This window comes from Palaemon carinicauda, chromosome 44 (assembly GCF_036898095.1).
Source record: "Palaemon carinicauda isolate YSFRI2023 chromosome 44, ASM3689809v2, whole genome shotgun sequence".
Taxonomy (NCBI): domain Eukaryota; kingdom Metazoa; phylum Arthropoda; class Malacostraca; order Decapoda; family Palaemonidae; genus Palaemon; species Palaemon carinicauda.
Window position 1 is genome coordinate 4949950 of NC_090768.1, and position 12500 is coordinate 4962449.

At 42.6% G+C, this 12500-nt stretch overlaps 1 protein-coding gene across 2 annotated transcripts in view; it reads right to left on the reverse strand.

Annotated features, from left to right (window-relative positions):
• The window catches only part of mtd (mustard), a 933126-nt gene that overhangs the window by 919723 nt on the left and 903 nt on the right, over positions 1 to 12500 (reverse strand). The window lies entirely within an intron of this gene.

Consider the following 12500-nt stretch of genomic DNA (forward strand, 5'->3'; position numbering starts at 1 on the left):
CAATCCTTAGCTCACAAGGATAGTGAGGTTGCAGCAACCAAAGGAACTAAAGAGTTTGAGTGAGACTCGAACCCCATTCTGGCAATCACAAGACAGAGAAGTTTCCAATAGGCCACCACAACTCTATTTGCGGGTACTAAACTAGATATAACAGCAGCAGCATTGCAAGAACAGACATCCTGATCATCTTCATATCCAGAATGCATAACCTCATTAGTTCAGACTGTCATTCGTATAAAATGAATGCAACTTAAGTTATTTTGTTAAATATAGAGCTACACAGTAATGTTTCCTTCACACACTTAATGGGGTTTATCGGTGTTTTTTCTGAGAGAATAATCTTCTCATATACGGCTGTTGTAACTTTTTAATAAAAAGCATTATTCGCAAAATCTAAAATTGCGATTTATTTCATTAATGTTTTTAGTAATGTCAACAATAACGATAGGTTATATTCATCTTCCTCATTACAAAAGTGTACAAGTATAATCTTGGAAGTATTCGATGAATTAAGTGTCAATATACTTAAATATCAAAGCAAAATTCATATGTTGGAAACTGATATGTATGCTTTGATTCGCATAGTGAAGAGCAATTCGTACATACGCAATCATGCATTATTAGTGTACGCGAACCAGTAAGAATGACGGCTAAATATTAGGACAGATAAGCACACACGCGCAACACTCTTTACAAGGGGATGACTACTCCCTCTCGCCCTAGGCGAGGGACGGCTGACTCAAAAGATATATATATATATATATATATATATATATATATATATATATATATATATATATATATATATATATATATCCAGATACTTGTTCTTCATCATATAGGAGAGATTCTTACCCAAAAGAGCAAGAAATTCTATTTCTAATGAGCTATCCAATGAAGAACATAAATAACAAGGAAGATTTTTTACAAAAGAGAGGGCCTCAAAGAAATGCAGAAAACAACTGTAGATCTTTTCTTTCTTCATACTAGACTAACATAATATACAAAGGTCAGCTTCTGTAATCAATATGTAAAAAACAGTCTTTTGAAGTATATTTCCCAGGTGCAAATTGAGCTTGGTATTTTCGGCTTCTACTCTTAATGGCTTACGGATGATCTCACTGAAATTAGTATGGACCAGCAGGGGTCACTTATTTTAGTTAAATAGGTACGGCGCATCACAAGGAAGTGACTATCCTTTGATGAATCTAGCCAATCAATCCTCTATGGATTTAGTTACGACAAATCTAGTATGGCCCTTTACGTCAATGGGCATAGGAGGAGATGATGATGATGATGATTATATCATAATATGACATTCAAACGGTTTAGGTTAAAGCGATTGCAGTGCCACACATACCACATATCCGAGAAGGGCCTCGTGAAAACTCTCAACTTCCCAGCAATTCAAACACATTAAAAGTATCCAGTAGACTTTATTAGTCATTATTAAGATTAATACATTTATCCCTGCCATCTTTAACGCTGATGATTTCTATATCATCAGACCGTTTCATAATCGCACTTCTGCCACACGTCAACTTAACGTTTTCAAAGTTTCTTTCTTTACTCTCGAGATCCTGCCGAAAAAAAAAACCTGAATTTCATTATGCTAGACCAAACTACTACAAGCTGCTTTAATCTATCTTTTCACAGATTAACTTTCTCTTTTTACCAAATTCTTTCTTTTTTTTTATCAGTCAAATTAAAAAAAAAAGTTTACCAAACTTATTTGAAGAAGAATTAGCCCAACAATTCTAACTTAGCAAGACAATCTTTCATTCAACAATTTTTACAAAACTTCCACTCTTTTCCATTACCGCTCCTGTCTCCTCTCATCCCACATCGTTCGCAACTTTTTTTTTTTTTTTTTTTTTTTTTTTTTTTTTTTTTTTGCTTTCGGAACATATTTGGGGAAGCCACTAGGACTCATTACTTCTTCCTGGCTTCCATTTACCCACTTAAAGGCCGATCATGAATGGCAGAGGCAAGGGACATTGCACTGGTTAGCAGAACAATATCCTAGTAACCAATCATATATACATAAGATCAGCGCCCAAGCCCCACCTCAATCCAAGTTAGGACCATGGAGGACCAGGCAATGGCTGCTGATAACTCAGAAAATAGACTCAATCAAACTCCCCATCCTTAGCTCACAAGGATGGTGAGGTTGCAGACACAACAATAAATTATCGAGCTTGAGCGGGACCCGGACCGCATTCTGGTAAATCACCAGGCAGGGACGTTTCCATTAGGCCACCACAACCCCAGAACCTTAAGAATAATCTCAATCTTTCGAACATTTGATTGTAAATGCTTTCACTAATAATCATCATCAATGTCTTTAACAATTTGACGCAGAATATCTGAATAATCAAGACTGAACTCGGGATTATCAAAATTATTGCATCCTTCCGTAATGCACTTACATCAGTCTGTTTCCCTAAGCTGAATACCATCGTATCCATATTTTACTGTTTTCTTTAATAATTTTCATTATACAAAATTTTCATCACACTTATAAGATAAAATATTTTTAGAACATATAAATCTGACCCAGGCTTTGAAAAGAAGCAATCTTAGAGTGTTTTGCTTCATCCAGGATTTCAATACAAACATCTATACCTGTATAACATCAGACTCGGCTCAGTTTTATCTGCTGTTTTTTATTAATCTTTACTACTTTAAGGAAGGAACCACTAAAATGATAGTAATACGGAATATTCCATGCAGACGAGCCAAGATTTTACTAAAATCTACATGTATTAAATGAGCGAATAAGATTACATAAATAATTCATTAGAAAATTAAAGACTGAGATTTTCATTTTATGGGGATGTTAAGAGATGATATTTCCGTTTATATATTCACAAAAAAAGAAAAAAATAGAATATAGCTACATATCCCAACTAAGTATTTTCGAGCCAAAATTTAGTTTCTCTCTCTCCTCTCTCTCTCTCTCTCTCTCTCTCTCTCTCTCTCTCTCTCTCTCTCTCTCTCTCTCTCTATATATATATATATATATATATATATATATATATAGAGAGAGAGAGAGAGAGAGAGAGAGAGAGAGAGAGAGAGAGAGAGAGAGAGAGAGAGAGAGAAACTGTATATGTATGTGTGTGTGTAGAGGGAAGGAAGTGTTTTACCTTGGACCATTTCACTATTATCCAGAGAAACTTCCTTCTAAGGTCTTTACTATATTCTTTTTTTTTTTTTTTGTCTCTCTTTGATCTCGGACCTTTGATGGGGTCCCCTAGACTTGTTAACTCAGCAACTTCCTTTATAACCTGTTCCAACGGGACGAACCATTTTAAGCCGTCGCAAACAACTTGACAAGGCTCATCATTCCCGATATTATATAGAACCATTTCCATCCATACGTGATGAACTGGCGGTTACAGGTTATATATGCTGACCTAAGATGTCTTCTCTGAACAGTTTATTGTCCCTCAAGCAATAACAACGACGCCAACATAGTTCAAAATTGGACCATATCAATGATCATGGGGTTTTATGGATGCATAAAATTCAAGGGAAAGAAAGATATATTATAGTCTTCAAACATAGAAAAAATTTCTTCATTTATTCCATATTTCCATTTGTTGTGGAACCAAAACAAAGTTTATGTTCTTACACAAGGTCTTGGCGATGAAAGACAATCTTTCAAACACCTTGTATTTGTTCAGTGCCTGATGTTAAATCCAAAACTAATACTGATTTGATAGAGTGAAGAAGCATTATGGAATAATTTTCATAATTCCTAATTATCTAGAATCTATTAGCTTCATATAATAAAGAATGGAACGAACACTAAGTCCTCTAAACCCAAAAACAAAAACAAAAATCTGTCAATGAAAATATGATTTACGAAGTCAATTATAAGTTTCTTAACTTTTTCGTCTTATTGGTGACACCAACGGACTCACAACCCAACAATTGAGGATCATGTTCTTATGAAGGCTTAGTTTTTTGTCACTGATTTGAAGACTACGAAATAAAAGTAACGTTAGCTATAGCCACCTTTCTTTTATTTGAAATATAAAACTTTTTCCGGTGGTACCCGAATATTTGCTACGAGACTTTTTACCCTCATTACCTTCACATAAGACTTCAACATAATGTACAAAGGACATCTTTTGTATTCGCCAGAAAAAAAGAGAAGGAAATAAAGGCGTTTTTGAGCTTGACTAAATTTGGTTGACATTCTCTTGTTAAAATATGATATTCATTTGAACTGTTGACATTATTCTCTGCCATCATGATATATAGGTTCAGCAATAGTCCGCCAATGCCAACTTCGGAAATTGGCTCACCTATTTTTGTATGGACCTTAAGAAATGAGAGGAACAAAGGCGAAGATAATTAAGGGCCATTCAACGCTTCTGCTGCATCCAGCACTTGGTGTCAGAGAGGGAAAATGTTTAAGGCTGAGGCAATACAAAAAAACAAGGGGAAAATGGATTTCACACAAACTTTAAAGAACGTGTTTTGAACAGGAGGCTGTTCAAACATTTCCTTTTCATTTTTGCTCTATTTTTTCTTCAAAAGGAAATTGATGTAGTGGGACATATAAAGGGCTTTGACTCAAACCAGCTATCGAGTTTGTTTTTCAGCTGGGGAGCATAACACGAAGATGTATTGCAGGATAACACACAATAATGGAAGGGAAGAAATGAAGGGACGAAATATCTAAAAAATAACTACTATATATAAATAACTCACTACGCATCCTAACATGAAGGTAGAGGCTTCATCCTCCTGAAGCCGTCCCCTTTGACACAGGGTTGCGGTAGCCTAATAGAAACGTCCCTGCCTAGCATTATGCCGGACTCGGGTTCGAGACCCGATTAAACTCGATAGTTTCTTTAGTGTCTGCAACCTCACCCTACTTGTGAGCTAAGGATGGGGATTTGTGTGAAATCCATTTTCCCCTTGTTTTTTGTATTGCCTCAGCCTTAAACATTTTCCCTCTCTGACACGAAGTGCTGGATGCAGCAGAAGCGTTGAATGGCCCTTAATTATCTTCGCCTTTGTTCCTCTCATTTTTCAAGGTCCATACAAGAATAGGTGAGCCAATTTCCGAAGTTGGCACTGGCGGACTATTGCTGAACCTATATATCATGATGGCAGAGAATAATGTCAACAATTTAAATAAATATCATATTCTGACAATAGAAAGTCAACCATATTTAATCAGGCTTAAAAATGCTCTCTTTTTTTCCAGACGAATACGCGTTCAGTTTTCAGTTATTGAGCATTAAAGGTTTAAAGGCCCCTCATGAATGCCAGGGGTAAATGACAGTGACAATGTCGGAGAGACTAACTATGTGTGTATGTATATATATATATATATATATATATATATATATATATATATATATATATATATATATATATATATATATAATATATATATAACGGATTTTGAGCGAAGCGAAAAATCTATTTTTGGGTGAGATGGCCATGTCGTCCTGATGGAAGTTCCTATAGGGTAGCTTCCTAGGGTATATTACAACTACGGCGATATTCCCAGAGAATTTACCTTAAGGTACCAGAATTCTAACTCCTGGAGCGAATATCCCTCCTGAAAGGGATATCGCGACATATCAGAGGACGTATTCTTGACACGCCACATGGCAATCTGCATCCCGAACAGAGATTTCGTCTCGTAGGGGGCGATTGGCAAGAAACGAATTCAGGAAAGAAAAAGGGGGAGCCGCTCCCAAGGCTCCCTATCTCCCGATTCGTATGCGTGCCTGGCGCCATCTGTATTCCTTGTAGCGTACACGAGGTGCTACAGATACTGTATGTAGGGAGGGGTCCTACAGCCCTTTCTTAGAAAGGCAAGGGCGGGTCCATCAGGACGACATGGCCATCTCACCCAAAAATAGATTTTTCGCTTCGCTCAAAATCCGTTTTTTTGGGCTCAAGCCATGTCGTCCTGATGGAAGTATACCAGAGCATTACTGTATCTGTGGATTCTCAGAACGTGCCGTACTCCCCGGAGGTAATTTTTCCCGGTCGACTAGACCTAGAGACCTAAGATGTTACCGTTATACATCTTTTCACTAACTATAAACTATGTTAGAGCTTCCTGCCCCCTACAGGGAAGAGTCCTACTAGACTCTGGAAAAGTCTCGAAGAGTACATATACCTATGTATGAATACCAGGCAAGCTAATATAGTGGTCTCGCCCTATATTAAGTAAAGCATAGTTTGTAAAGAACCACTGCGTCAATATGAAATATTGACCAGTAATCCGCACAATACTTGTATTGGACAAAGGTTTATATCCGCATAGGAAGAAACTAATAAAACCGCCCTCGTCCCTTTATGGGACGGAGTCCTCCCATTAGGGGACTACATAAACCAATGCAACATAGCTTGCATAAAAGAACAATTCTATTAGAATTATCCCAGATAAGGTACATAGAATAAATGCTCAATTATACCAATAAATTGACACAGGTGAAAGAGATGCAAGGTTCTCAAGAACAAGTTTATTGACAGACAATAAATAGACAGGTTAACAACAATATATATATATATATATATATATATATATATATATATATATAAAGAGAATAACCCAAAACTTTAAGCATAAGTATGATAGTAAACAGAACTTGTTTATCTGAAAGAAAAAACATTAAATGCCACTTTTTAAGATACCGAGGTATCAAGTCATAAAAGTCTGTATTACAAATCAATCACATTAGCGTTAGAAACGCTCGGCACACATGTCTGCACTTATGCTAGGTTCACCTTTGAAAAAGGAACAGTCTATGTGGGCACTCGGTGCCCTCATTTAGTTTGTAGTACAGTATGTACCTACACACTCACCCTGGACTTAATCGTCCCAATTAAGACCACTGTTCCTCGCAGAGTTAAACAGTAGGGTTAACCACACGACCCACTGCTACCACAGATCTCTTTAGTTCCTCTACTTGCTTCGCATAGTGGCGAAAGAACACTCTGGAAGACTTCCAGCCAGTGTATGAACGGAGATGTTCAAAATCCATACAATTAAAGAAATTTAGGGATGAGGCAACTTTCCTCGGATCGTGACCTGCGGGTGTACTGTCAGGATCCGCTCTGCGAATAAAATATGTGATTTTCGCTCTGAGTTGATTCAGAGATAAATTTGAGCCTGATGTTTCTCCCCTGAATAGTTGACCACCCTTGAAGTCTGAAGTTCTACGAAGATAGACCTTTAGGCATTCTACTGGACATAGAGATGCATCTTCTTTCAGAGGGCAGATTCTCCAGGGACCCCACCTGTTGGTGGGTAACTCATTCTTGGCGAGAAACGTAGGATCCGGAAACAGGTTCAGTTCCCCCCCATCCAGGAACTGAACACGACCTGCCTCTCTCGAGAGGGCTACGATCTCACTAACCCTGGCCCCGGACGCGAGTGCAAATAGGAAAATAACTTTTTGTGTCAAATCCTTTAACGCACATTCTTCATTGCTCAACAGGGAGGCGAAATGAAGAACTTTGTCTAAAGACCATGAAATGGGCTTTGGAGGTGCTGAAGGTTTGAGCCTAGCGCAGGCTTTCGGAACTTTATTAAAGATCTCGTTACCTAGGTCGATCTGGAAGGCATATAAAATGGGTCTCATCAAAGCAGACTTACACACTGAAATCGTGTTAGCTGCCAACCCTTGACCATGGAGGTGGATGAAGAAAGATAAGCAGAAGTCTGTCGAGATCTCCTGCGGATGCTTCGCCTTTACAAAGGCCACCCATTTTCTCCAAGATGACTCATATTGCCTTCTAGTCGATTTGCACTTATATTCCTCTAGGAAGTCTATGCTGGCTTTCGAAATCCCGAAACGCTTTCTCACCGCAAGGGAGAGAAAATCATGAGCTGCAGGGTCTGGGTTTTCTGTAATGAAGCGCAGACAGTCGACTTCTGGACTCGCTGGGTCAGAACTGGATGTGGTAGTGGCACAAACTTCAGCTGTAGTTCCAACGCCAAGGGGAACCACATGCTGTTCGGCCACTTGTGGGCCACTATTGCCGCTACCCCCTTGAAGGATCTCAGTTTGTTGAGGACCCTCAACAGAAGGTTGTGAGGGGGGAACAGATAAATCCTGGACCATCTGTTCCAGTCGAGGGACATTGCGTCCACTGCTTCCGCTAAAGGGTCCTCGTACGGGGACACGTACAGGGGCAACTTCTTGTTGTCTTTCGTCGCAAAGAGGTCTATCTGCAGTTCTGGGACTTGATTGAGAATGAAGGAGAATGATCCTGCGTCTAAGGACCATTCCGACTCTATCGGTGTGAACCTGGATAGAGCGTCCGCTGTCACGTTGCGGACTCCTTGAAGGTGAACTGCCGACAGGTACCACTTCTTCTTTTCCGCCAATCGGAAAATGGCCAACATCACCTGGTTGAGAGGTGGTGACCTCGACCCTTGTCGATTCAAGCATCTCACAACTACCTCGCTGTCCATCACCAATCTTATGTGGATGGAGTGACGCAGGGAGACTTTCTTTAAGGTAAGGAGCACTGCCATAGCTTCTAGAAAGTTTATGTGAAAGGTCCTGAATAGCTTGGACCAAGTCCCCTGGACTTTTTTCCGATGAGAGTGACCTCCCCATCCCTCCTTTGAGGCGTCTGAGTGAATCGTCATCGACGGGGGAGGTGGCTGAAGAAGAACCGACTTCTTTAGATGTCTGGCTTGGGACCAAGGCCTGAGAAGAGTACGTAGCCGAGGCGGCACTGGTCTTCTCAGATCTCTTCGCGCGTTTGATGCATACCTTCTCCAAACTCCGGTTGCATCCTTTAGCTGTGCTCTTAGCACTGGGTCTGTCACCGAAGCAAACTGGAGAGAGCCTAGTACCCTCTCCTGTTCGCGTCTTGATATCCTTTCGGAATCTAGAAGTCTCTTGACAGAACCCGCTATCTCCTTCCTTTTCTTCGCCGGGATGGAGAAACAGTGTGACAAAAGGTCCCAGTGGATTCCCAGCCACTGGAACTTTTGAGATGGAGAAAGTCGAGATTTTTTTCTGTTGATCTTGAAGCCTAGGTACTCTAGGAACTGGATCACCTGACTGGAAGCTTGCAAGCATTCTGTCTCGGATGCTGCCCACACCAGCCAGTCGTCCAGGTAGGCTACTACCTGAATTCCCTTTAGGCGTAATTGTTTGAGAGCTGCGCTCGCCAGCTTCGTGAAAATCCTTGGGGCTATGTTTAGCCCGAATGGCATGGCTCTGAAGGCGTATAGTCTCCGTTGTAGCCTGAACCCTAGGTAGGGGGAGAGTCGACGGCTGATTGGAATGTGCCAATAGGCGTCTGACAAGTCTATAGAGACTGAATATGCCCTCTTGGGCAGTAAGGTCCTTATGTGTTGCAGTGTTAGCATTTTGAAGTTGCAATTCACTATGAACTTGTTGAGTGGCGACAAGTCCAGAATGACTCTGAGTTTTTCCGAGTCTTTCTTGGGAACACAAAACAGCCTCCCTTGGAATTTGATGGACTTCACCTTTCGGATCACATTTTTCTCCAACAGTTCTTGAACGTACTCCTCCAGAACGGGGGTGGAGTGTTGGAAAAACCGAAGGCACGGGGGAGGAGTGCTGTACCAGCTCCAGCCCAGTCCATTCTTGAGTAGGCTGTGGGCCCAGGGATCGAAGGTCCAACGATCCCAAAATTTCATCAGTCTCCCTCCTACCGGTATCATTTCACTTGGACTGCCGTCCTGAGGTCTTGCCTCCCTGACCACGACCACCCCTGAATCCCCTTCCCCTTGAGGGGCGCCTAGACGAGCCTCTGGCTGCTCCTCTAGGCTTTGCTCGAAAGGAAGAAGACTGTCCTTCGAACGTTGGGGTTAATGCCGTGGACTGACCCGGCACAGCCTGGGGTACCCACTGAAAAGTGGTCGGGGTTTGTGCCACCATCTGGGGCACTGGAGGCAATGGCAATTGCAGTTGCTGTTGCTGTCTAGAGGGCTTGGCTGGCCGAGACGGTAGCCTAGTCCTCATATTCTTCCTCTTTGGTTGAGGACCCTCATCCGGGGAAGACTTTCTTTTGATAGCCAGGCCCCACTTCTGGAGAAGGTTTCTATTCTCCACGGCGGCCTTATCAACAACTTCTTTGACCACATCGGTAGGGAAAAGGTCTTTTCCCCAAATGTTGGAGGAGATTAACTTCCTTGGCTCGTGCCTCACCGTAGCCCCGGTGAACACGAACTCCCTTCAAGCTCTCCTCGCCTTGACGAAGCCATAAAGGTCCTTCGTCACTGTGGCTAGGTGAGTCTTAGCCACCACCATGAACATTTCATGGACCTTGGGGTCACTTGCCATCGTCTCAAGAGTAGTCTGAAGAGACATTGAGGCAGCCAGTCTTTCTTTTGTCTCGAACTCTCTTCGTAAAAGAAATTCAGACAGCTTGGGGAGGTCCTCGCCGAATTGCCGTCCGGCAATATCAGCCCCAAACTTTCCCACTGAGAACGTCAGATGGACGTCCTTCCAGTCTTTGCGGTCCATAGGCAGGGCCAGCGACAAGGGTTTACACTCCTCCAGGGAGGGGCAAGGCTTGCCAGCCTCGACTGCCTTTAGGACAGCCGCAAACCCTTTCTGTAAAAAGGGGAAGGCTCTAGCAGGAGAGGACACAAAGGAAGGGAGCTTCTTGCTCAATGCAGCTACCTTCGAGTTAGAGAAGCCCCTCTCCTTCATCGAGGATGAAAGTAGAGCTTGAGCCTTAGCGTGGTCCATGACTATGACCTCCTTCGGCTCTGTCTCCTCCCTTGAAGCTGGTTCTTTTCTCAGCCGGACATAGCAGTCCGGATATGATGCCTTGCTGGGTCCAGAATTCCACCTCCTCTAGGGGAACTGAACCCAGCTTATCCGAGATGACGATCTTTCCAGTCGTCATCGGCATGTGCTCAGCATACCTCCATGGGTTAGCATCTGAGCACAAGGGAAGGTCTTTCACATTGAGCCTTTTCCGGGGCCCATGTGATTCTGCAAGGCACTGCATCCGCAGTTCCATAGCAGCCGCCTTCTCCTGATTCTCCTTCTGCATTTGTTGGATCATTCCAACAATCGAAGAGAGGGCCTGTCCCAGCTCTACTGGGAGACCGGCCGATGTTGAGGGAATAGGTTCCGGAATGTGAACCGGAGTAGCCGACACCTCGTCGACCTCTTCCTCCACGACGTCCGGGGCTTGAACTTCATCCTGACCTTCTGCCAGGAGGTCTTCTTCCAAACGCTCGTCCACGTCAGACATCCTGTCATCTAACTGGATGTCTTGCATTGCGACCGCGACTTCAGCATCCACCTGGATCTGACCTTGGGGGATCTCCTCTTGAGGCTGGGGAATCACTGCATCAGCTGATGCCTTAGGGGAAAGATACGCCCTCATCTTCTCACTTGGAAGATAAGGGCCAGAGGTGTTCTTTTGGAAGCCCCTTACCCAGGTACGAAGCTTCTCCCTTGCTATATCCCTTGATTCCGCCGTCCTAGGGGAATCAAAAGCCTCAGTAATCAGATTAGTGCACACAGTACATACCTGAGGGTCCCAATACTGGAGATCATCCTTGGAGACAGCGCATGCTGCGTGTCTCCTACAAAACTCATGTCCGCAGAGGTACTTGCTGCGGACGTTGCAGAAAACATTTCCGCACTTCGGAGGGTCCTCCTTATCAGAGGCCGACGAAGACGGAGAAGCCATGAAAAGTAGAATAAATCCAAGATTTGCGAGAAACACAGGAAAAAACACCGAGTTGTTAAGCTACGCAAAAAGGAATACAGATGGCGCCAGGATTGGCGCCAGGCACGCATACGAATCGGGAGATAGGGAGCCTTGGGAGCGGCTCCCCCTTTTTCTTTCCCGAATTCGTTTCTTGCCAATCGCCCCCTACGAGACGAAATCTCTGTTCAGGATGCAGATTGCCATGTGGCGTGTCAAGAATACGTCCTCTGATATGTCGCGATATCCCTTTCAGGAGGGATATTCGCTCCAGGAGTTAGAATTCTGGTACCTTAAGGTAAATTCTCTGGGAATATCGCCGTAGTTGTAATATACCCTAGGAAGCTACCCTATAGGAACTTCCATCAGGACGACATGGCTTGAGCCCAAAAATATATATATATATATACATACACACATAGTTAGTCTCTCCGACATTGTCACTGTCATTTACCCCTGGCATTCATGAGGGGCCTTTAAACCTTTAATGCTCACTAACCTAACTGGTCACCATCTAAGACTAATTGTGAACACTGCCAAAGAGGGGGGAGGGTGGTTGTTCCATCACTTACCATAGACTCTGCAATCTACTTTACGTTATATTTATGGCCATGTTTTACCCTAGCAAGGGGGCTCCATTAAACACAGCATAAGTGAATGAGCACGAGGGGAGCTGAATAGTAATGATAACTCCCTAGATGAACAAGAATATATAAAGGCCCATGTCATCGTAAAAATTGCTTATCTTGACCAACCCTCTGATAGAAGCTTATTGGTATTATAGTAATATTTCGTAACCA